Here is a 26,600-nt window from a genome sequence, read left to right on the forward strand (position 1 = left end):
AGTTCATGGGCAAAAGAAATAAGCACTTTCCTTCTATTCTAATTAACTGGTATTGCCATGTCTTGAAGACTCCTCTTGTCAAAACATGTGTAACCTGTAGCAGTTTGCTCTTAGTAATGATGTTAACAATGACCTGTCAAATTAACTAAAAACAAGTGAATTAGGATTGCTTGTGATACAGACAGAAAGCCTGATGGGAATGTCAAAACTAACAGAATAGTTTCAACTCTGGTGGTCTTCTAGGATTATATACGACATACTTTAAAAGGTCAGAAACAGTTAATCAGCTTAACATAGAAAAGTCGACCAGAATCATCACTTCAGAAAGATTTCTAAACAATATACGTGCCTTGGTTTCTTAAAAAAGAGCTTATTACAAAAAATCTCTTTGGTGCATTCTGATATATTTTGGTATAACCATATGTTCCTCACTGCAGACCTGTCTAGACAAAAAAAATATATCTGGAGTTTAGAAGGACCATGATTCATTACACCAATTCACCACCACACCAGAGTAATTCTTTTATGTTCCTTAATTGAATGAATAGAAGATTTTGATTAATAAAATATTTCTTGATCCTGAGGTTTTCTTTAGGAATTAAAGAGGCCACTGAAAGGCCAATAAAATCTCCAATAAGAAAAACATCCAATGGCAGCTTTAGGAGCGTACACACAAAGATCTGAATTTAAACCTCTAATTGTTTTGAAAGCATAGCCCCTAATCTCCTGCCTAAAAGGAATGCTCCTCTTTGTCCATCCTTGTTTCAAATACAGATATGTAACAAAAAGAAAAAAAAAAACAAAACAAACCAACCCCCAAAAAAGTATATACATTAAAATCTACATCAGTGAAAGGGGTTACAGATTTTCTACATAAATGTAATACTGCCAAATCTGCAGATTTTAATTCTGTATTTTCTTACAGCCAAATTTCATATTAAAATATATTGGCATGTCACTACCAACAATACTATAAGCTGGCAGGATTCTAATAATACATTTATTTTTAAATTATTAAATTAAGAAGTACAAATTTATCTCCATTTTCAATACATGCAATAGATTTAGAAGGACATATTCTTGCACTATATGGACTTCATATAAGCACCCCAAAACATTCCAGTTTTCACTGTCTTGGAAATAGAAAAGTGGGCTGAGGTTTATGTCTAAGACCTGCCTCTGGGTCACAAAAGGAGAATTCAAAAGAAAGAGACAGAGTTAGTTGCTAAGAGACCACAGCTACTGAGCACATGCTGTTATCTAATGGCATGCAATGAAGGCTTTCCAGTGAGAGAATGTGTAATGTATCTCTACATACCAATAATGCCTGTCATTTACTGAGGATAAAATACCATAATAATAGTAGAGGAGGCCCCTCATTGTAAGTTAAAGTGTACAAATGCCTAAATAAAAAAAGTCCTGAGGACTAAAATCCCTTTAATTTATTAATTCTCCATGTGCTTTTAAGTTACATAAGCAAACTCCTCATTTGGTCACATCTCTGTTACTAATTTGCTGATATTAATCCTTATCTTATGATCAGCAATATAAACTTCGATGACACTGAAGCATGTGGAAGAAAGCAGTCAGTACCAGCTTGATAATTCCAGAAGTAAAAGGGTTGTATGTGATGTTTGGATGATAGAATACCACTCTTGTCTACAAGCTCGTAACTGGCAGCGTCCCTGTTAGAAAAAGCCAGCTTTGGGCTTCACCCTGAACACAAGGCAACACTTAATGTTGGAAGCATCAAAAAGGCAAGCTATATCAACATGTACCAGATTGAGATTACAAAACCCAAGAAACTGTAAAAAATAATTTTCCATTTAGAACTCTATTTTCGATATTTATTCTACTCATTGCACTTAAATGTTTCACCAAACTGCTGCAGGTATCTCAGGAATATTACAAGGAGAATGGGTGGCACTGCTCCTGCAGCTCCTTTGCTCTAAAATGTTTCAGATACATTTCTCCTTAAGTAAAGTATTCCTTCTCTCTCCCTCCTCCATTTCTTCTCCCTACTCCCCAAAATTTTAATCTGTCTGAACATGCAGAAGACTATGCCGCCCAGGAGCTGTGAGCAATAACCAGCCATCCTAAACTAAGCCATTCCTGCTAAATCATCAGCGTCTATAACTAGATTCAGCATCCTCTTAAAGTATTTCTCTATCCTCTGGCCATAAAAGGCCATGACTAGCTGAAACCAGTCACAAAAGTTGTACGTGGCTACAATTCGGTAAAATTAATTGCACTCGTACTGTCATAATCATAGAATAGTTTGGGTTGGAAGGGACCTTTAAAGGTCATCTAGTCCAACCCCCCTGCAATGAGCAGGGATATCGTCAACTGGATCAAGTTGCTCAGAGCCCCATCCAACCTGACCTTGAACATTTCCAAGGATGGGGCATCTACCCTGTCTCCGGGCAACCTGTTCCAGTGTTTCACCACCCTCACTGTGAAAAATTTCTTCCTTATATCTAGTCAGAATCTACCCTCTTTTAGTTAAAAACCATTACCCCTTGTCCTATCAAATCTGGATCTGCATTAGGTAACACATGGGGTTACCTAGATCCAGTATACAGATGTACACCCTGTTACTTAAATTTATTTGTTTATGAAATTTATGCAACTTAACTCTAGCAAAAACAGGTAGGTTGCTTACAGAATAAAAACTAAACCATGTTACTTCCACTGTTTTCCCTTGCAACATCACACTAAAAAGGTAACTTTAAAGTTGTCTCGCACTCTGCCTTTGCAAAGAGTCTTTTCCCAGACACTGCTCTACCCCATGCCAGTGTCTTTTTCCAGAATAGAGTGGCCAGAAGGATAGTGAAGCTCTTGTTCCTGGATGTTAGCTGATGTGAATCATGATGCTCCCCTGAAGCTGTGAATCTGGTGTATGTTATTCATCAACAGAGCTACAACGGATATTTGTTTCTTAGCAAAATTATTGAACTAATAAAGCGTAATTGTTCCTTTGCAGCTATTGTGGTCAGTCACATATCCAGCTGTCATGAATATGCACTCTATTCTCATGCCAAAATTCTCAAAGAAACAAAACATTGTGACATTCTTCTCTTAATGCATGTGTTTAATTACTGATAAAAAGAATGGGAGTTATAGATGTGAACTAAAGAAAAATTCTGTGTATTCACGCAAATTAGATGAAATTCCCCCCCCCCGAATTCCTGAAGGCATTAATTTAATTGCAAAATTTCCTTTGAATGTTCAGAAATAGGAAAAAGCAAAATTTTCAGTCTATTCAATTCTAATATTTTTTTGCTCACCCAAAAAAGCTAACTAAATCTTCGGAAAACAAACAAATAACCATTATAAAATGTATGCCTGTAATTCAGATCAGTGTCCACAATCAAGGTAGAAAAGGGGTGCAGAAAGGCAGACACCTTCTCCAGTCTAACACCAAACTCATAATGAAAAATGAACCATGCATTTCATTTTCAAGAATATTCAATCAAAATATTAAACTGCATTATGATTATAAGATGCTGCTAAAAATCCACGTCTGCCTTACAACCATAAAGTCTTTAAGTGATTTAATAAGTCAATAGGATTTCTACATTAAACCTACAAATACTTATTTATAATCAACAAAATCAGCACATGCATGTGTGTTTATGTGTTTGTGCATTTTAAACAGAACTGTTTTTATCTGTGAATAAATTCATTATGAATGATAGTCTTCCAAAAATGATCTGTAAGAGCAAGAATTGTAGTTCTGACTCCACTGTAGTCACTCCAAAAATTCCATTTGCTTTTAAAAGGTCCATCTCTCTTCCAAGGGTACTAACTATAAATATATTTGTAAGTATATGTACAAGAATATTCTTAGATAAATATAAGAATAAGCCCAATGTAAGTACAGATACTGAAATAAGAACGTATGACTAGAGTTTCCATCTCTGTCACAAAACAGTTACCACTTCTGAAAAGGACAGATCATCTCATGCATCAAATAAGCTCTATAAATTACATTGCACTATTGTGAGGAACTACCCCCAGGTTATCTGTCTTCTGATAATGTTTTTCATAGCACTAAAGAGATATGCTATAGAAAGCATCTGTTACTTTGCATTTCAGTAATCATTTAAATTATGAAAAAACTGCATGTTTGTTCCAACAGAACAAACATGGAGGAGAGGAGCAGGATTTTCTTAACCTTACTGTAGAGGTTGAGATTATAAGGGAAAAGGACTACTTAAATAACGTAGACCAAGTAAAACACACCTTTGAGAATTCAGCACATTACACACAACCACATTACATACCTAACATGCATTCTTTGTAATAAAGATCTATATTCCAAATAAGCAGTTAAAACCTTTCCTGAGCAGGTTACAAATCCCTAAAAATGTTGCATAAACTGAAGCTACTTTGAACTTTCTGTGATGGATTGCACATGGAAAGCTTTGCAAGGAAGCTGGGGGCCAACACCTGTTCCAATGAAAAAGCTGAAGTTGCTCAAAGTTTCTGGCTCTGGAAACTCAATTTCATAGAGGTTCTTTGACTTGTGGCCTTAAATTTTCATTTTCCACAATTTGACACCAAAGAATACTTCTAACGCAATAATCCAGACATCTGAAAAAACTAATAGAATCTGCACAGAACGCTATTGAGCTACAGGCTTCCTACCAAAAGATTTGACTTGTATTCCCATGCCATAGAACGAAAACATTTTTCTGTCTTTCCATCCATTTATATAATATCTCTTCTTAACAAATGGAAAAGATGTATTTACACTGTATTACTAATGGAACTTTGTGTCCTGGAATTCTTACATCAATTGCTGAACAGCTTAAAAACTGAAACAAATTGAAAATAGATTTTTATCTGTTATCATTTACCCTTTCCTTTTGCCTAGGATATATAGTACAGAATACCACATGCGATTAATTCTGACCTCTGAAAGCAAAGAGTTGTTTTCTACCAATGCATCTAATCTCCATAATCAGTCTAAACTCAAAAAAAAAAAAATCTCACTTACCTCAGTGTCATGTCATTTTTGAAAGACTAATTACAAAAACAGGCAATTAATTAATTTCATTCATAATTTATAAAATGTTTGATAAGTTTTTTCTTTTAAAAAATTGTTGCTTTCATCAAGAAGTGTTCATAGATACATACGTTTGGTAGGGCTCCATACTTTAGAAAAGTGTTAACAATATACAAATACGTGTTTCGGCCATCCTACTTAAGTTAATGATAGCAATTACATCATTTAAAGCACAAGCAGACCCATGGCTTTATCATTCTCCTTGCTCCCAAGAGCAGAGGATATAAAAACCCAGTAAATCCCACTGGTGGAAAGAGAAGCACTGGGAAGCCCTGAAGCAGTGCTCAGCCAGGCCTGTGAAAGCCTCACCATGGACTTCCCAACGTGTCCTCTACAGCTCTTGGGGTACTTCCTAAAGGAAGGCATTCCCATTGGCCCTCACATTTACAGCTACAGACATAAAGACACAAAGAGCTGACCTCTTTTGGCCCAGACACCTCAGAGCGCCGGGTAGGCATGTTCTGCACAGAGCACAAGAGGTAAAAACAACACTTCCAGCAGAGGATGATCTTCACGCACGTGCAGGACTGATGAGCAGCAGATGCGCAGCAGCTCAGCCTGCAGTGTGGAGGGGTGGTGCAGGCCACTGATTTTACGTTTGACTCATCATTTGAGTGAAATAAAGTTAAGAAATATGACCACCACTGAAAAGGTAGCAAGTAAGTGTTAATGCTTTGAAACCTATGTTCTTGCAGAGATCTATGAGCTACAACATCTGAGAGTATCAGACAAGACAGAGAACCGAGACATTATTTCCAGCTCTTGCTGATGCCCATTTATTTGAGAGTCCAGAGCAAAACTCAGATGCTGCTTACTCTTAGATTTTGGTTTCCTAATCTTGAATTTCAATATTAAAACTGAAAGTAATATTAATTCAGGGAGACATTCCAAGGATTACCCGAGAATACACTCTAAGGGAAGCTAATAAATGGAACAGAGTGTAAAAGTTTTAAGTACTAACATGAGAAAGACAAACAGTAAGATACTGAAAGCAGCAGCATTTAACCAATCTCAGTGAGAGAAAACACTAATCTTTAATGAACAAATAGCAGGGAGAAAAGGCACGGGCACACACTAGTCATAACAATTACATTTAGAGTCTCTCTGCTGCTAGCTGTCACAAAGACCAAAGAGGAATAGAGCAGATTTATTGCTACGCTCTTGCAGAGGCTAATCACTAATTCTAGCTGATAGTTTGAAATGTTTTGGATGGTTGATTTTGTCCTATTACCAGACACAAAGTCATCTGCCAGTACAGAGAATACAAACACTCGGTGGCAGATATGATATTCCAGATCAATTACCAGGCAGCAAGAGGACCTAGCTCAGCTGCTCAAAATTTCAGCTATTCACCAGCAGCTGGGACTTAGAGCATATTGGGATTTCAGCTAATCATCATCCTTACATAGAATGCATTGAAAAGTTCATTAAAAAAAAAAAACAACAAAGTAACTAAGAAGTTTCAAGAAAGCTCACAATAAAACATTTTTACAAATACACTCCTATTCTGAGTGTCAGGTAGAATCTGATTTCATACAGAACAGAAACTGATGGAGAGACCAAACGTGGGCCTAACCAAAAGTCAGTTCAAATTCATGCAGTGAAGAGCTATTGAATCAGTTTACCATTCCCTTAGATGCCTGTGAAATTAACTGATGTTCAACACTTTAAAAAAAAAAAAAAAATTCTAAAAATGAGCTCAGGAGCCTACCTGGAACCACCCAGGAAAGAGGCCAAAGACCCAGCATGGTGAAATCAATTTTCCTTTCAAGCCACCTAGTCTGACGAGCAGCAGCACAGGTCCCCTAATACCTTGCAGCTACCAGGCCTGAGACCCAGCTGAGGACGAGTGCCTCGGCTCATTGCCTTTTCATTTCCACAACACCCTTGGCCTTCTCGAGAGCTTGCCAGAGACAACAACAATGGTGCAAAACGTTCATAACTACATAATTGCATGTGAGCCACCAAGCAGGAATCAGTTTATTAGTGTTGTCAATCTACTTTGATAGGAACTGGAAAACCTACAATGAAAGGCTTTGTTTCTTGACTTCATATGAGGCACCTAGTTGTCGGGGTTATTTTTTCTTTCGGTATCTTACTGTTCGATGTTGAATGCAGTCAAGTTCCCAGATTCCATAAGCCCATGTGCATATGATCCCATACCCTCACTATGCATAAGTGACTGTTTAGTTTCAGATTACTGCCAATTAAAACACGAATAGAAGACGAGTCCAGGAAGGAGATCACGCTGTGCCAAGGTAGGACACATTTTATTCTATTTAAAATGACTGTAGATATACTTAAATTGAGACAAAGAAAGCTGTGAGGTTTAGATTTAAAGAGAAGGAATCGATCATCTTGCTGCTCAAGGGAAAGAATGATTTAAGAAAATTGAAGTGGCACAGCTGAAGACATCACCTTTCATTGCAGCCAGCACAGGATTACAGGCAGAGAAAAAAGAAAACCAGTAGGAGAAAGGGACTGGAGTGAGGAATAAGAAAGTATTTTAACCCCTGAAAGACAAAAAATGTAATTATTTATTACTAGTGACCATAAACCAACAGAAAGGATTAAAAAAAAAAAGTCTTTGCTTGTCTGCACAGATACTGTTCTCATTTACCAAAACCTGTAATTTTGATGCAAATTATTTCTAAATTAATTTGAGTTTAGGCATGGAAAACCCCTTTTGTACACACTCTTGATTTAGTACCACTAGGTCTTTATTTTGCTTCATTTGACCTCAAGCCCTAGAGCCAATTTATATTTTGTAGTAAGAATAGGTGCTTTACGTTTCTGGCTGGACTACAAACTTCTACGCACAGGTTTGTTTCCCATGCAGAGAAATGAAGGATGCTTTTCCACTAATTTTCTTCTGCATTTTTATAACATAACCTAAAAGCCATACAGTTAGGTCTTAACCTATATTGATACCCTTTTTCTCTTTTCACCAGAGACATTTTTAAAAAAAAAGAAGCGGGCAGATATGAGCTGATATTATACTAATAGCTATGTTATTGAATCTTGCACATAATTTAGATGGATTTCAGGTTTTGTTTCTACAAACTTTAGTAAAACTATAAAGGTTTCAAGAATGCAAAACATGCAACATGTCTGAACATAACAGAAAAGGAGTCAACGGCTTAAAATCCATACACAGCCAATTAACTTATATGACACACAAATGATTACAGATGTTTCAAAAATGTAACCTTTTTCCTAGTTCATGTTTAGAATTCGCACTGACAAAATTCCCGCTTCAAGGACCATCCGCTTTGAAAAAGCCTCCCCAAATGGTGAGCACAGATATGGCCTGTATATGTTTACATTATTTAATTAAGCAACACGATGTGGCTGAAGTTGTGAGAATAATCAAATCATCAATGTCTCAGGAGTATTGTGTGACATGCTGGGAATGCTTCCCACCACAGGCTTCACCCAGGAGTGCTATGTTTCCATTCCCCAGGAAAGTACTGCATCAATAATCCTGCCTCATCATACTAATATTTAACAGCTGCAAATTATATGTCCTTATCTTCCATGTATCTTTATCTTCTTGTTTCGTGGTTTTGGTGGGGTTTTTTCACCTCCCAAGAGCCACCACGGAATTATAGACCATAGATGGATTTAGGCTGGTAGGTCATCTGGGCCAGCCTCCTGCTTGAAGCAGGAATAATCAAACCCTTTCAAGGACTCATGTCAGAAGGCATATATTCCAGAAAGTGGCTGTCTCACTGGGGGACACAGAAGGCTCCCCACTTCTCTGCAAACAGTATCTCAGTGACTGACACATTTTCTCCACCTCTTGAAAACAACTGCAGGGTGGGATAAAGTGATGCTAACGGGAAGTCCCACATCTGACATGGGGGTGTGGTGGGGCGGATAGAGGAGAAATAAAGCAGAATCCCATTCCGTTTCATCCCGATCCAGTGAGAAGAGAGGAAGAAGACAGCAGCCACATGAAGGAGCAAGAAGGAGCGCAGAGACCAAAAGCCTGTGCAAGGAAACTCATTCCAGCTCCCCGAATCCCATGTCATCCAGAGTGCAAACATCCTTCCATGTAGTGGTGCTCAGCCTCCCCTCTTCTCTGCTGCACCTCAGAGCGGCTCTACATATGATGCCGGTGGGTGGTCAGCATGTATATCCACGTACATCCTAAAAGGGTATAGACTCTTCAGGACAGTAACTCCATATGGTCAGGACAGAGTACATTTCCACCAAGAAACGAGCTGTTGAAGGTAAGACGACTGTTCAGTAATAGCAACCACAGAGACACACTGACCACATGGGCCTCTCCTCCCACCTACTGTTTTGTCCTCTTGAGTGTCTTTCCTCTTTTGTACTGCACAGAGAATAGCAATATTTGGCCTAATAACCCATAACTATTATTCACAGTCCTTACAAAGACAGAAGAATCTATTTTCTACATTTATCATGCTGGTCTTGACGCTGGCCCACTTTTATTTTCATTTACAAAACTAAGCATTGTCTGGTGTAATAGAGATGAGACTCATAATACTACTTGTAATGAACAGTTTGAGCAGGAAAAAAACCTCCCACTTTGGCAATAAATTATCTGCAAGAGTAATTTTCTCGCCTCACACCACAACACTGCCATTTAAGAGAAATCATTGAAAGAGCATATTTTTGTAAGATCAGTTCCTCCTGCTTTGAAAAACAGAAGTCGCAGCTTCCCAGTGGCATTTGACTTTTTATGAATGTTTCAGTATTTCTACTGATCACGAGTAGTGATCAGTTACTTTATGCAAAAGCTGGACTAAGCTGGCACCACCTTTTGCACATTACATATAACCATCAATAAAAGGTTCTTAAAAGTTTCCTGTTTCTTTCTTTTAAAAATCACCTTTTTGTGCACTGTGCATTTAATACAGGCATTTGATCACGATACCCTCCCAAACACTGAATTCCTAAAATGCAGTCAGCTTTGTCTCCCTCATTCTCCAGGCAATCTGAAGTATAAATGATTTTCATTATCAGTTGTCAAGTCTTCGTAGAGAAGAAAAGTCATAATAAAAAAAAAAAAAGAGAAAACACTAGAAAGAAACCCTGTGAATGAGAAAGACGATGATTTATTTTTGATAACAGGATGATTTTGACTCTAATATGCAGCTGCCATCAGCCCCTATGCTTGTCTCAAGGGTGCTATTTGGGTTCTCAATTAAGCTAGTTTAATAAAGGCAGAGAAATATCTTTTCAATAATAAAAAGGAAATGACAGCCCAAGCCAACAGTAAGTTTAGTCATCCTTTTAAAATAATAATATTTTCAGACCTGTCAAAGTAAGTGTTTTATGATAAATAGATGTTATATTGAGATGATTTTAAAAAATAAAAACACCCAGAGCACTTTTGAACATCCTTTCACAGTTTCCTTCAGATCACTCTGTTAGTGTTTACCTGACTGTAATTTGTAATCTACCATCTCTAATGTACTTAAGCTGAGGGTAGGCTGCGCAAATCCTCAGGCAGTCTCACTGGCTTGAACATGCAGGGCCAGCCCACTGTCGCTTCCCCAGGCAATAAGCTACTTCCAGTTACACTTACATGGCACTCCAGCAGGAGACCCCCAAACAGCAGCCATAGCACTGTGATGGAAAACAAGGATTTTAGAGCTCCATAGCTCACTTGTCTTGTTATGCCCCTTTTTGACCCATAGTTGCAGAGAAAAAGTCCTCTCCTGGTAGCAGAGAAGGGGGAAAAACTTGCCCTTTTTTTACAAGCTTGTGTTGACCTTATTTGTGTTTGCAGAAAGTATCAGATGTAGACATGGGACTTCCCCATGGGAATCTACCAGCAAAAGAAGTCATGCAGACACACACTGCTCAAGAGCACAAATTCAACATGTGCCCTGCGTTCTCAGATAATAATAATGTCATGACATTTTGCTTTCTAAAGAAAGAAAAATCTCTCTTCCTTAAGTGACTGAGCCATAAACAGCATGATTTAAATTATTTCAGGAAAAACTTTTCATATTTTCTGTTTATATGCTATAAGATTGCAAAACCTAGCTGTGGTGGGTTGACCCTGGCTGGATGCCAGGTGCCAACCAAAGCCGCTCTATCACTAGGCCACCACTAGCCTCCTCAACTAGACAGGGGAGAGAAAATATAACGAAAGGCTGATGGCTCAAGATAAGGACAGGGAGATCACTCACCAATTACCGTCACGGGCAAAACAGACTCAACTTGGGGAAAAATTAGTTTAATTTATTACTAGTCAAATCAGAGCAGGATAATGAGAAATAAAACCAAATCTTAAAACACCTTCCCCCCACCCCTCCCTTCTTCCTGGGCTTAACTTTACTCCCAATTTTCTCTACCTCCTCCCCCCGAGCAGCACAGGGGGACGGGGAATGCGGGTTTGGGTCAGTTCATCACACATTGTCTCTGCCGCTCCTTCCTCCTCAGGGGGAGGACTCCTCACACTCTTCCCCTGCTCCAGCGTGGGGTCCCTCCCATAGGAGACAGTCCTCCACGAACTTCTCCAACGTGAGTCCTTCCCACGGGAGACAGTCCTTCACAAACTGCTCCAGCATGGGTCCCATCCATGGGGTGCAGTCCTTCAGGAACAGACTGCTCCAGCGTGGGTCCCCCGCGGGGTCACAAGTCCTGCCAGCAAACCTGCTCCAGCGTGGGCTCCTCTCACCACGGGTCCACGGGTCCACAGGTCCTGCCAGGAGCCTGCTCCAGTGCGGGCTTCCCACGGGGTCACAGACTCCTTCGGGCATCCACCTGCTCCAGCGTGGGGTCCTCCACGGGCTGCAGGTGGGTATCTGCTCCACTGTGGACCTCCATGGGCTGCAGGGGGACAGCCTGCCTCACCATGGTCTTCACCACGGGCTGCAGGGGAATCTCTGCTCCAGCGCCTGGAGCACCTCCTCCCCCTCCTTCTTCACTGACCTTGGTGTCTGCAGAGCTGTTCCTCTCACATCTTCTCACTCCTCTCTCCGGCTGCAACTGCCACTCCCCTGTAACTTCTTTTCCCTTTCTTAAATATGTTATCCCAGAGGCGCTACCACTGTCGCTGATGGGCTCGGCCTTGGCCAGCGGCAGGTCCGTCCTGGAACCCGCTGGCATTAACTATCAGACACAGGGGAAGCTTCTAGCAGCTTCTCACAGAAGCCACCCTTGTAGCCCCCCCTGCTACCAAAACCTTGCCACGCAAACCCAATACACTAGCCCATGCTTCTTTTTACCTGTAGAGGGATGTACAACTATGTCACTCCTAATTTCAGTTAACAATGCCAATGTTACATGTGTATCCATTAAATTATTTTCTGCAAATATTATGTCTTTGGATGCCTTTGTTCTGTTACCAGGAGAGCTAGTAAAACTGGCTAGCAGGCAGAGCACAGCATCTTAGAGCTAGTGCCTGCTAGAGCCTTCTCATCCTATGTTTTCGTCTCTTGTCCTGGGCCTCTGTTGACTGCCCACCTATTTCTAAATGGTTCTCCACGGACCCACTCTGGATGACCTTGCAGAACCTTCTCCATTCCCATCCTTCTTGTAGGTATGACCTGCACATTTTTGTGCCTGTCGCTCCTTTCTTCACCACTCTATCACCTGACATGCTCTCATGGTCCTCCATTTCACTTGATTTCTGCTGTTTTAAATCAGGCTCCACTCTTCTATCGATTCATGGACAAAATCAGTTTCCTTCTGAACTCACTGGTAATCTTCAAGGACTCTGGACACGAAGATTTGGTTTAACTGTGTTTTTCCTTTCTTTTTTCTTCCTTATGCAAATCTTTAAATATTTGACATTAAAGATATATATAAATATCTTTATATTTATTATATTTATTGTCATAAATAAAGACATTAAATATGTCTTTGCTTCTGTGATTCATTTCTCTAATTCTTTTAACCAAATAATGTTTCTATAGTACTGTTTTCTACAGATTTTAGCAGCCACTGGCATCTGTCTGTATATTTGAATCATATAGTGCATTTCAGACTAAGTTTGGATGAGAAAAGCTATAGCAAGTAAAGCATGTAGGGAAGACTTGTGTTGGCTTTATACTGCGCTGAGCTTCTTCCCTATTACAGATCAAGAAAAGAGATGCAAATCTAGACAAAAGTTCATTAAATTGTGCCAGGCTACTTCTTAGTCTGTCTTACATTGTATGGACATAACCTCCTTTTCTTTCACTGCTTTGTTCTGTTTCCTAATTTTGGTTTTCTGCTGCGAACAGGAGTTCCTATTCCACATGAGGATTTAGGAAGGACACTTACAGTGATAATGAGGCCAGCAAGTCTATGTTAAATTTACTTGAGAAAACTGTGATGTTGTTCTACAGATACTATGTTTTCCAATTAAATGTAATTAAGCACGTAACTGCTACCTTACAGATGAAGTCTAGCATCAGAATCTCTCAGATTTTATTCTTCCACAAACAGAGGAAGATCATATGTAAAAATGAATACAGAATGTATTTTGTTGCTATTAGGGAACCACTGCTTTCAAAAGGTTCGGTTTTCTATTCTTTGCACAGTGAGGGGTTTTTTAATGAATTTAATTTAAGACAAAGTAGATAAGGAATGTAAGATCAGGCTCCAAACACAGAGAGAAACTGTATTTGTAAAGATTATTTTAATTAGACCAACTGGCATTGCATCCAGACCCATAATAGGCAATACAGTTTTATCACCAAGAGCTACAGAAGACTAGACCAATTCTCTGGCTGACCTACCTTTCCACCTAAGCAAGCCAATGCAACAAGTCATTATGATTTTAAATACCTGTAAAAATTATAAGCATCACACTAGGGTAAAACAGACATGCTCTTTTCAAGCTTCACAAAAATAGGCTTTTAGTGTTGGAAGTAACCAGCTAGCATTTCCAAGCTACTGAGGAGCTTACTGCCACCCATTCGCCTCTTACGCTCTGGGTTCTGCGCAGGGTTCTCACTCACACATGATGTCTGGCAGTCACTACAGGTAGCAAAAGTGCACAGCCACACTTGAATTCTAGCCAAAATCATAGAAAAATCCCTTTTACTAATGGAAAAACCCAACAAAAATTTTAATCCTCAAGCTGCTTAAAGGTTATCGCAGTCATTGTTTTACAAAGAATTTTACTGGTGAGAAGTGTCTCATTTAACGTAGAAGTACAAAATTAAAATTGTATCTGCATATAGCTTACTTGCTAACTTATAGCCTGAAGTTATTTAATAAGATCTTGAAAAATTGTTTGTAATGAAAATGTAAATTGAGCCTTAACTGAAGTTTTGGAAATTCAGTAGAAATTAAACAATAAGGAGTCTATATTTTTATAGGGTTTTTTCTTTCAACCTATAGTTTACCACACCTGCTTGAATTCCTTTCTAATCCTTTATAAAAGCTGAGCTGTTAACAGTTTATTGTTATGTAAAGTGTATTATTAAAATATACATTTGGGTTTTTCATTGCTTATGAAGACTGTTTTACAGATTCAAACTTTTTTCATTATTTGTATGTTGTTTTATATGCATAGGTTATAAAAATATATGATATCATTAATACAAATAACATGAGTACTATTTTAAGGATAAGAAGTATACTCTGTCAGCCAAAATGTGATGCAAGTGTGATTGTGAAATGATGTTTCGGATCATTACTGTCTACCAGGTACACAGAGTAAAAAGCAGTTCTAGTTACCAGAAACTTACAGTATATTAGAACAGACAGAAAAAGGATGGGGGAAGTGCCATTATTATCTATCCTACGTTATAGATTCAAACCTGAAAAAATTACAGGCTCAGATGTATGGTAGGTCACCATTTTAGGGACTGAATTATGACACACGAAGAACTGTGTCCAGCTAGCAGGAAAACTCATTACTCACTTCTGAAAACTGAAGATGAAGTAGTTAGCTCAAAGTCACCCTGAGAGTCAATAATGCAGCCAGGTAGTGATCCATGTCTCCCTCACCCCAGTCCAGCCTACAGGGTCATACTATCTTCTCAGTTAAATACAACATGGAGCTCCAATCCCACCTGCCATTATTTTTCTTGACTAAACTAGTTTTTGCAGCCTCTTATAACACAAGCACTGTAGGTGCAGCCAAGAGCAGTGGTACTTTCAGAAACCTGTAGAATAAAAGATTCACCAGGTACACTGCTGCTATTCATTGCCTCGCTAGGGCTGAAAAATCCAGAAAGGGTAAATTCCCCTGTTTGCTTGACACTTTGTTGGGACGCGGTACCTACAATTATGAGTCAATTAAATGAGCCTGGGACTGTTCTCCAGCACCGAGGCCAACAGGCATGGAATAACTCACATTCACGCTGTTAAATTCTCCTGCCCTCCCAAACAGGATGGCCACAGGCATAACCCCTTACAGGGGTTATCCCTGGCTCATCCTAGCACCCAAACCATGCCTAGGAACAGGGAAGACAGTCCTGGTTTGCCAGGCCAAAATCATGCCCGGGTCCTTTCCGGTCACACCCCAGCACCCAGGGACCTTCCCCGTTAGCAGAGACCTACCCTGGCCTCCTGCTGGCCCCTTGTTCAGAAGTGAATTTCAGTCCAAGCTAAAGAAAGACCATTTCCCTTGATCTCTCTCTTTTAACGACACAGACGGATCAAATAGCAGCTGCATCCATGTAATAGCTTAGTTCTCGCTCTGTCACAAAGAAACCAGGTATTTATCCACACCTTTTTCATAGGTCTGGGAGCCACGGCCAGCTCTATAATTTTGTGTGCTTCCAAGTTTAAGGAAAGAAGGGGTTTTTTTTTCTGTAACATGGCCACTAATAATGAATAAACTTTGTCCAGATGTCTGGTTTCTCAAATCACAGGGACCCAAATTAAATCACCTATATGAAGGTAAAACTTCTTTTGATTTCAGAGTCGAGGGAGAGAGGTGTGTACAGTTTTTGTTCTCACCTGCACCCTCCATGGACCTTCTAGCGCTCTGCATTCCCAGTACTGCTATTCAAACAGGAAAAGGAGAAAAAAAAAAAAAAGAGAACAAGAGCAAGAAAGACGGTTCTCCTCAGTCTGTTAAGAACAAAGAACTAACGCCCACATGGAGAGACTGCTTTTTATAACAAACACACCTCCTAAAAGTTAATTGCTTTCAATTTAACAAAGCAGGAGTGACTGAAGGCACCACTGAAACAAGCAGTGCCATCTAATGGAGGAACCACCTTGTGTAATTTGAGCATCCAAACAGCGAGAAAACGAAAAGTCCACATAGTATCTATGTCAAACCACAAGCACACCAGGAATTTTTCAACAAATAGAAGATGATTCCTGCCAAGGAGAGCCTATCCTCCAAGTTTAGACATTTTGGAAACAACCAGACTGCACAGGTAATTGCAGCAAAACCAGGTGGCAAAGGCTGCGTTCTCCTTTTCCAGGGTGCGTAATGGCTGGGTAGCAGCCAAAAGCACACCGCCACCAGTTGGTGACTCAATCCCAAAAGGACACGTGCCATGACCTACAGAAAGGTAGAAGAAGAATATTAAGCTTCAGGGTTGCTCCCCCTCACCCCGAAATCAGCCCTCCTGCAAGGCGACGGTAGCACACTGCGCCCCACCACAGGCTGCCTCCGCTTGGGGCTCTCGCAGGCTCCACCACGCACCGTAATGCTACATCAGGAAAAAAAATGTTTTCTTCTATAAACATAAATTCTGGGGATTAAATGGTAATGAAAAGTCTTTACATGATGACTTTTCGACTCTGAACCAGATAATGTCATATTTTTGGGGGAGGGCTGGGGGGGGGAACACCACAGTTAAACAGTTATTTTTATCTGCGGTTGGTTAAAAAATAAGGGGGGGGGGCAGAATGGACCAAAAAAAAAAAAAAAAAAAAAAGGAACAGTGCCTACATTTTTAATAGATTAAACAAATTAAAATGGTATTTGTATTCCAAGATCCTTAAGGCTTAGAAATCTTGAGAAGGCAATACAAATCTAAGTTAATTATGCAAATTAAAAGAATGCTGAACTGTTGTATGACAGACACACAAAAAAGCATGAGCAATAAACTTTTCTCAATGGAAGATTCATTAAAAATTCCTCTATAATTTAATTAAAATCATGCCAGGAAACTCATTTTGAGACAATTTTAATCTTAGCTTTAATTCCCTAATTGTTTTAGTGTTTGAGGACTTAAAGTACATCTGCATGGGGAAAAATAATTTGGCACTTTGGAAAGCGAAATAATTAATGCTTGAATTTTAAAAGTGAATAATATCCTCATGGCAGTTAGCAAAGTATTTTGTAAATTCATATGGCAAGATATATATAGTTATATTAGCATATATGGCTAATTTGTAATCCACATGTAGACTGGCACATCCTTCTAGAAATTTTAAGAAGAAATCTCTTTTTATTTCAAAGGGAACCTTGGTGTGCAGTGATAGTATATTTATGCCCTACATTTTATTCAAGGGCTAATTAAATTCATATTTACATTCAAAAGCAAACTCAAAGCAACTACCAGTACATATAAAACATTGTCTTGCCTGTGTGGTTTCAGCGTGCTATAAACAAGAAATGTGAAAGTACAAACCTAAATGTTTCACTCCTGTTTCTCTCTTCCTTTTATATAAATGGGAAAACTGATTTGTTGCTACAAGGTTCTTCATTAGCAGGATTTAGCGGAGAGAGAGTTTGGAGTTATCTTTATGCAAAAAATTTTATGTGTTTTATAAAAATATATTAGATAAGCATCACTGAATCATTTGGTTGGTTTAAAAAAAAAAGAAAAGAAAAAAGGGGGAGTTCTATAGATTCTATAAATATTTAAGGCCTAAAAATGGCAAGGCAGTTTGAGATCAACTAAAAACAAATGGCAAGGCAGTTTGAGATAAACTAAAACCAAATGTACAAATACATGTTCAGTGTAACTGTGAATTTAACAGCAAACTATATAATGCTTGACTGAAATAGGACTCTGTCTTTTTTACATTAATAAAGGCATATGTTCAACCATAGTAAAGAACTGTATGTTCCCACATGTCTTTATGCATGCCTGTTTGTGTTACAGATAAGGTGATGTTTAAGTAATTTAACCAGTCCATGAGGCTTCAGCATCTGTTTACCCTAAGACTCATCCTCACGTCATCCTTCCCACTTGGTCAACACAGGGGCTCTCAGGTAACCTCGCTGCCTCTACGAAGGATTTACTTTCTTCCCACTGAGACATGGGATGAAATCACCGGGAATATTTGCTTCATTGCTGGTATCAGCAGTTGATTTCTTTTCTTTTAAATGCTTCCCAGTATTGAAAAGTCTTCCTTCTCAGTAATTCAGACTAGACAGTATCTGGTTGGGATTTTGCAGGGAGATCGTCAATGGAGGGACAAGAAATAAAAAATGTGGTGACCTCAAGCTTCTCGGCATTAGCCTCCTTGTCTCACCTCCACCTTCTCTCTCCCATAGGGAACGATGCCATCTTCTAGTCGTTCTGGGCAGATTGGCTGGACTTAGCAGAGGGAGCTTTCACAAGACAAGAGATGTATGGAATAGGACATATCATACAACATCTCCGCCAGACCTCTCCCCGGTACAGCCCAGCCATCATGCAGAGTTGTACGGGACGAGGTGGAGGTGCTGGTAGGTGCCCCTGCATCGGCATTACCTTGCACCGCAGTGCCCTGGCACCCCCATGCTGTATGCTGCCTTGAAGGCACAACCACTCCTCTGCTTTGCACCACCCCAGTGGTGCAGAGCATTCCCCAATATCTGTGTCTTCCTTGTGTAACGCAGGCGTGCTCTGCGTGCCATGGCAGCTCACAAGCTCGTTGCTTATAGAGTTGCTTCACCTCTGTTAGTAGTAGTTAGTTTTAACATGGTAATATATTTACCAAGGGGATGGTTGGCTTGGATGGAGGATCTAGTGGTCAGTGAAGACACATTTCTATTTACCAGTTTAATAACTAAGCTGGCCAAAAAGATCAAGCTGTTTTCCCTAGGCTATTCAGTAAGCCAGGGCTGCACTTCTGATTAACATCCAAAGTGTTTCCTTCTACCACCTTTAGCCCTGAATAGTAAAGCCGCCTTTCCAGAACAGAAGCCAAAGAAGCTAAGAAACGAATTATAAGCTGCTTCAAATTTCAGTGAGAGAACAAAGTGTGGAGAGTGTGAAAGTGCAGAATACTAGTTAAATCTTGGAAGAACAAAGGGCAAAAGTTGTTAAAAACAAACAAACAAAGATAAATTTGTACTGTTACCTATTTTAGGAAGGGACATATAAGACTGCCAAGATTAGAGATGAAAAAGCTACATTGATCCACATTTATCCTCAATTACTACTGGGAGATGAGGGTTCAGCTTGTTTCATCTGCAGAATTCTTTTATGAAAAGCCAATTAAATTTTCTTCTGGTAGAAGCAGTGTGCCTCTTTGTAAAATCTCTGTCCCTTGCTCCTCTATTTCTCAGATTCTCCTCTGTAAAGTGAAGATAATGAATGTTTCCTTTTCTCTCACCCTTTGTCTGAAATGGCTTTTCAAGTTCCCAGGAATCACATCCATACAAAGTGACTAACACGAGAAAGCCCCATTCTTAGCAATGCCTCTAGACACCACTAGGGAGTTAAGTATATGAAAGGTTGCATAACTATAATAAATCAGAGGTTAACAAGAAAATCCATAAACTTCTATCCATAAGTTCAAATGTTCTTTCAATATTACTGCAGTCATAAGTAAAACATCCTCTGGCATTAAAGTTCCCATCATTTAGACTTTCCCTCTTGATGTTTGCAGTGTGTTTATTAAACTAAAAACTGTTCATAAATGAATCACAGGCTCCAACTATCAATTCAATACTTTTCCCAGTAAACACGACATCAAAAAGCCAAACTGTTTTAAACATACAAGACTATAAAGTTCTCTTTTCATTCATTATCTCTTCTGCACCTGCTCTAAATACTTCTTAGCTTAATTGATGGTCTCTAAACAATCAGTGTTTATTTTCACTTCGGAGCTGCTTCAGCAGGAAGATAATAGTTACTGTGTGTTTTCCTTCTGTGTCGTGGCTGTCACTCAGAGCCACACTGAATGCAAACTCATTTCCATTGCAGAGGCTGGCAGGAGACTCCTGCACCCACCACAGCCATTTGTTGCCTGACTCTGGTTAACACTTCACACATTAATCATGCCTCTTCACCTGCATTTTATGTTCGAGCACTAGCATTTTTATTGCATTCCAGTAAACCAAACCACTTTCAGGCAACAGGAACACACAAGGTAGTAAAACTTGGCCTGAGGTCAACCACTCCTACAGCCAGGTCTCTGGGACTATCACCTAAGGAAGCAAACTGCATGTCCCTGGGGTCTCACTCCTCTGAACTCCCCTACAAGACGGACCATGGGGTTGGTCCCACACCTCACAGATCCTGGGGGCAAATAACCCAGGAGCACTGTATTTAGTGAGACCTGGACCCGAACCCGAACTCTGCTTCCCCGCTCCTGGCATCATGCAGCCTCTGGGGAGCTGCATCATCTTGTCCTCCACAGCCCAGGCTCCCTGGGTGGGCCACGAGGAACAGAAAACATAACCCCAAGCTTTGAGTGTACCCTATACTTCAACCCTGAATCCCACAGAGCACTCACCAGGATAAGAAAAATTAATGCTGTGTAGGTGGATGACTCACTTCCATGAAGAGAAAGAAAACGAGAGAGGCCCTGTCTGGTGTTTTGATAGGGAGAATTTCCATAGCAGTTTAATTGTTCACTTTTCAGTGGGAACTAAGTTAAAAAAAGGAGAAACAAACAAAGAAAAAAAAGATGATCTTTTTATCCCATATGTGACAATCTCTAAAGAATGTTAATGCTGCAAAACATAAAATATTACAGTTACTAATCAGTGCAACTCATCCGTACTTGTGGACTCTCGTTACCCCAGTGGTCGTGTTCAGCTGACATCCCACTGAGTAAATAGCGCACAGGAAGCTGGGGAGGAGTCGCACTTTGAAAAATTTCAATCAGCCCAGAAGAGGTGCTAAGCAGATAGGCACCAACAGGCTCAGTGCTTGCACAGTTGGAGTTTGACCCTATATGCACCCAAAGAGAGGACGGCTACACTTCAGCCCCAGAGCTGAGGGGTCATGTCATGGCCAGCATGGGCCATGTGTGGGCACAGGAATGGTCTCTCAGAGGCAGGTGGTAGGCGAAGTTGCCTCGTCACAGCCCGGCTGCAGCTCTCCTCTTCCACTTCTGTGATGCTTCTAGGGCACCTCCTTAAGGCCAGATCTCACTTCTCCAGGGAAGCTGGATCAGGTCTTTCATGCCACATTTCTGTACATGCATCATTTGGTAATTTTACTTCCGTATTCAAAAACAAACACCTCTCCTTCAGCAAACAACCCAAGACCTACAATATTTAAATTCACGAAGAAAGCGTGATACCCAGGAAAGCTGTGATTTCCAATATTAGGTCATGGGTAAGGTAACTTTTTTATCACCGTGGAGTTACAGCTTCTCAGTTACATGTTTTTCAACAACACATTTCCTAGCATCAAAGGAAATTCAGTGATACCTATCTAGTATGCTGCAGTTAACGCCAGCATCCTCTCTTGAAGGAAGAAACACTTCTCACTGACCAAGAGTGATGGGTGTGCAGAAATCTTTGCAAGAGCTCCCTTAATTATCTATCAACCCTATCGCTCCCGAATCAGGGGGTAAATGACAGGTGGCACCAATATAGTGCCATCCCCCATGACAAACTGACAGTTTTTAGAAAGCACACAGATAAAGGTATGGATATTGCCAAAAATATGCCTACATAACAAATGCTTTCTAATGAATGCAAAAAGAAACCTAAAAGCTTCCTTCTAGGAACTATGTTTTAATATTTCTCTTGTGAACTGAGTGAAAACATGAGGAAATAGTGATTTCAGCTGTGAGGTTTTTGTATTTTAGATAAACATTCTTGCTGTTAGGGAATTGATACCTGACAAATTCCACCCCTTGATTTATCACATTTCACACAAAAATGCATCTAATTGCAAATTGTTATTTTTGCATTTACAGTACTATCATTGTAGCCACCATGATTACAGCACCTGTGAAACGCAGTGCCTGGGGGAAAACTACTGTACCGCCATCTCCTTTCTATTAATGGAGTAATTCAATACATTTACCTTCCTGAGCACTGTCATTTTATACAACCAAAGCTACATATTTCCTGCTGAAACACTGCAAGAAATGTTCCTACGTTTTGCTTGCTTAATATGGTGGGTAATTCTCAGGAAAAAAAAAAAATTAAAAAAAAATAAAGAGATACTGATTTTACTTTTTGCCAGAAATTCCTCTTTACCACTTATTACAGTTCTCTTTAATATTTAAATTAAAACCAGCACTTTCTACAGTTTGGGGGGGTTACTTTAATAACAAAGCAATCCAATTTGTCAAGTTGATTAGTAAAGGATTTTCATATTGATTCAGTCACATTTTATTTTTTGTTAGTCATCTTCACAGCCTATGGAATCTTCAAGCACCTCCTGTAATGATTATTATACAGTTTGGAAAAGACCAAAAAAAAGCAGAAATTTGCTTCCTTCATTAAGTAGAATCTGTAAAGAGTCAAATTCTGTATTTCATTGCACATGCACAGCTTCTCTTTATACTCAGTGGAACTGAGGGCCAAGTCACACCCCTATTTAATTATTCTAAGATCTTATTCAAATATAATTCAAAGCATATTTTTCCTCTACAACTCTAAACCATGAAAAGAATTGTCAAGTTTGGTTTTCAGGCTTTAAAAGATACCATTGACTTGACAGTGCTCGGGAAGAGTACTCACAAGACAACTAATATTGTAACTCCAAAGAAAATGCTTTCAGACCCTCCTTGTTGTCTTTCTTATAGTTCCACTGCAAAAAGGCTAAAACCAAATATGCCTACCCAGCAACAAATATTCCTCCTGAATCTGCTTATCTAGTTCTCATCCATAAAAACTGTTACATTTAGCCCCCTTAAACTGATTATCTCACTTAAAGAATATAGACATAACCAAGATCTATCTACTTTTCAAAAATAATAGATAATAATTGGAAAGGGAGGAAGGAAAAATATGGAAATAAATATATTGAAAGTGACCCACTTGTGAGCCAGTAGGGTGTGAACCAGCTTTGGACTTTAAGGAGTCCAAAGTTAGTTCAATAAATAAAATAAAAGTCATTTTCCCTTTAAAATAAGTCTCTACAGATTTTTTTCCTTTTGTTGGAGATAGACAGTCATCAAAATGCTTATGAATGGAAGAGAACTGCTAATACTAAAAGATTGTTCAAGTTGGGCTCTACTTCAACAGTGGGTTTTCTTCTCTTTCACTGATGCACTCACAAACCTGCATATTCACATTTGCACACATTTTTTTTTTTTTTTTTTTTAAGAGTGCAAATCAGGGAAGATTTGGATGCACCAAAACAATGATGGTGCCATTATCTTCTGAGGATGTGTAGCTCAATCCTGCAAAGTATGGCTGTTGTGGGTTAACCCCAGTGGGCAGATAAGCACCACACAGTCACTTGCTCACTTCCCCCTCAGTGGGATCAGGGAAGAAGAAAGGAAGAATAAAAAACAAGAAAACTTGAGGGTCAAGATAAAACAAATAAAAATAAATGTTTAATAAGTAAATGATAAGTGGAAGAAGAGGAAAGAAAACAAAACAAGTAATGCAAAAGCAATCACTCACCACCTCCCGTGGGTAGACCGATGCCCAGCCAGTTTCCGAGCAAAAGATGACTAATTCCCTAAAGCTCCCTATTTTCGCTTTTATCGCTGAGCATGACGTTATATGGTATGGAATATCTCTTTGGTTAATTCAGGTCATCTGCCTAGTTGTGTCCCCCCCCACCCCCAATCTATTCGCTGAGGTGGCAGAGTGAGAAACAGAGAAGACCTTGATGCTGTACAAACACTGTTCAGCAAAAGCTAGAATATTAATGTGTTATCAGTTCTATTTCAGTCAAAATTCTAAAACACAGCACCATATGAGCTGCTATGAAAAAAATGTACTCTATCCTAGCCAGGCCCAGTACAAAGGTATAATTACTGTGATCAAACCCAGGTTATATTCAGAAGGAACAAAGAAGAATGTCTCCTAAGGCATAACAAATGCTGGCAGGCGGCTGGGTTGCTACGTTTCTTAGTTTTTTTTAGCACTGGACTGTAGCTTTCTCTAGGAATTCAGAGGGACCAAAGCATCTAACCACCTCTGCAAAAATTCAGCTTGGCTACACCATTCCCCCAAGGTTTTAAAGGCAACCTGAGCTCACGTATCTTTCTAGAGCCATGGTGCACATCACGAGGAACTCAAAGGGGGGCTTAGTCCGATACAACTCTTCTTAGTTGTGAGAAAACTTGATAAAACAAAATTACATCCCAAATGTGCACACATGTGACTAACTGCCACAGCCCATCCACAGCACTAGTAGCCAGTGCACTTGTAGCACTGACAGTACCAAAGACGCCAACCTTCTCCCTGCCAACCTCAGGTCAAAAATCTGCATGTGTTCACAGAATTCACTTGTGAGGCAAGTCTGGAATTAAAAATTGGCTTGAGTTTAAATGTGACAGACTTTCTAGCTATAGTTACTCATATTCAACATCACTGACACATAGAGGACATTCACTCAGTCTCCGCTAGCATCTCTAGGATTGCTGTCTAGCAAGGAGGATTAAGGAGAGCAAGCCAAACTGCTAATTCATGGAGAAGCAGCTATATTTGTAGGACTCCGGCCAAGCTTCCCATCTAAAGTCTAAAAAGACATGTTAATAGGCGATAATCTGGAGCCACGTTTCCTTGCTAACTGATCAGGGGAAAAGTGGTTGTCACTCATCATTCTCTTCTCCTGTAGAAGACCCTTCCCTATGAACCTTCCCCCTTCTCACCAACAGCTAAGGGAGATCTGCCCATTTACCTTGGAGAAAAAAACAAACACATCCAGCCCTCTTTTGCCCATCCTACCACCAGGATTGATACTTTTCTCCTTGGATGAGGTACCTCCTAGCTGAATCCAACAGTGGAGATAGATAGATAGATAAAACATTTCATCTGCTACCACCACAGCTATGGTGAGGAACAGATACTTAACAGAAGGAGTTAGAGGTGATCCCATCAGGTAAAAGGGACAGAGAATAATGAAGATCCAGAAGTTCTGGGCTTAAAAATACAGGGCAGAAATGTGAAGGAGCAGGGAAATAATGCAACTAATAAATCCTGGCAAGGAGGTGGAGTAGAGTTTTCCCCAGATGGGCTCACAGGAGTTGCTACCCACAGCAGAACGTTTCTGGGGGAGGCTTGAATTGAAGTACTTTGCAGCATATCAAGGAACAAATTTCTGCTGGGAATGACATCGTGGATTTGGGAAGTTAGTCTATCACTAAAGAAGAAAAAAACTCTTGTGACGCATTTGCCTTTTATAAATTATAAAGTATTTATTCCCTGACATTACAGATACGTTGATCCAGAAGTGCTCTTACCCATCTTGCTTAGATGGCTAATAAGTTACAAAGAAATTCTCAGAGTACCAGAGGAAAGAAAACTTACCTTTAAATTTGTTACTTTGTTGGCACTCACAATTCCTGTCTCCACAAATATATTCCTAGACAGCAGTGGGGGAGTCTTAACAGACTCTTATAAGAGGCAGCGAGCCAACTTGTAGTTGTTTTAAAGAATGCATCAGTTGTCTAAAATTTTGCACCCTAGTACAGATCCTGTTTGTCTGAAAAGGATCCAGGCCATGTAAAAACGGTCTGCTGGACAGAGTCCAGAGTTTTACAGACTAAAAGCATATAACTTTACAACATTCCACTTCAAATCTTGCATGAAAATGCTGGTTAGCAAACTGTGATAGGTAAATGGAGGGGAATAACTTTTAACACTGTCAAAACATTTTGGGGCCAATCTCACAACAACTGTGGGAAGAGCAAAAGGGAAAGGTAGCATCTGAAAATATTTCGTACTCCACTCTTTCTGCATCCTTGCAGTGAGACTTCACTCACTGCTATACTTACAGGGAGGTATTACTGATATTTTCAGTTTACAAGGTATAGGCTCCTTGCCATCTGTTCAAAATTCAGATGAAAAAAAATCATCTAGCTACCAGTATGGTCTGTTAAGCCATTCTACAAAACCCTTCACTGGTTTTCTGATGTATTGAGAATCAAATATGAGGCTTCAGTCCTAAGAATGCTTTCTTACATGTTTAGTTTTATTGCCACGAGCAGACCTACTAACTTACATGGGACTACACTATGTAGTAAAGTTAAGCAAGTGTGTAAGTGTTTGCAGGTTCAGGGCCTTAGATCCCTGTTCTGGTCCACATGACCTAACACAGCAAGTAATATCTACAATAAATTCCATTCCTTCTACTTCCATTTCCCCCTTTTCCCATGGGAATGATGCTTCAGTGCTTGTTCAAACTATATGCAAATCTGCTACGCTTTCATTAACCCTTTTTAATTGTTTAAACATTGAAACTTTGTGTGTGAGATGTGTAATTTCTTTGCACCACATAATTAATTCTGAGATAGAGTAAGTCCTTTAATGCTGTAGAACTGGCCAGTGAGATGAATT

General features: G+C 39.6%; 1 protein-coding gene across 1 annotated transcript in view; it reads right to left on the reverse strand.

Moving 5' to 3' along the window:
* MID1 (midline 1) overlaps positions 1-26,600 on the reverse strand; it is a 253,489-nt gene that overhangs the window by 212,281 nt on the left and 14,608 nt on the right. The window lies entirely within an intron of this gene.

Source organism: Gymnogyps californianus, chromosome 1 (genome assembly GCF_018139145.2).
Source record: "Gymnogyps californianus isolate 813 chromosome 1, ASM1813914v2, whole genome shotgun sequence".
Lineage (NCBI taxonomy): Eukaryota > Metazoa > Chordata > Aves > Accipitriformes > Cathartidae > Gymnogyps > Gymnogyps californianus.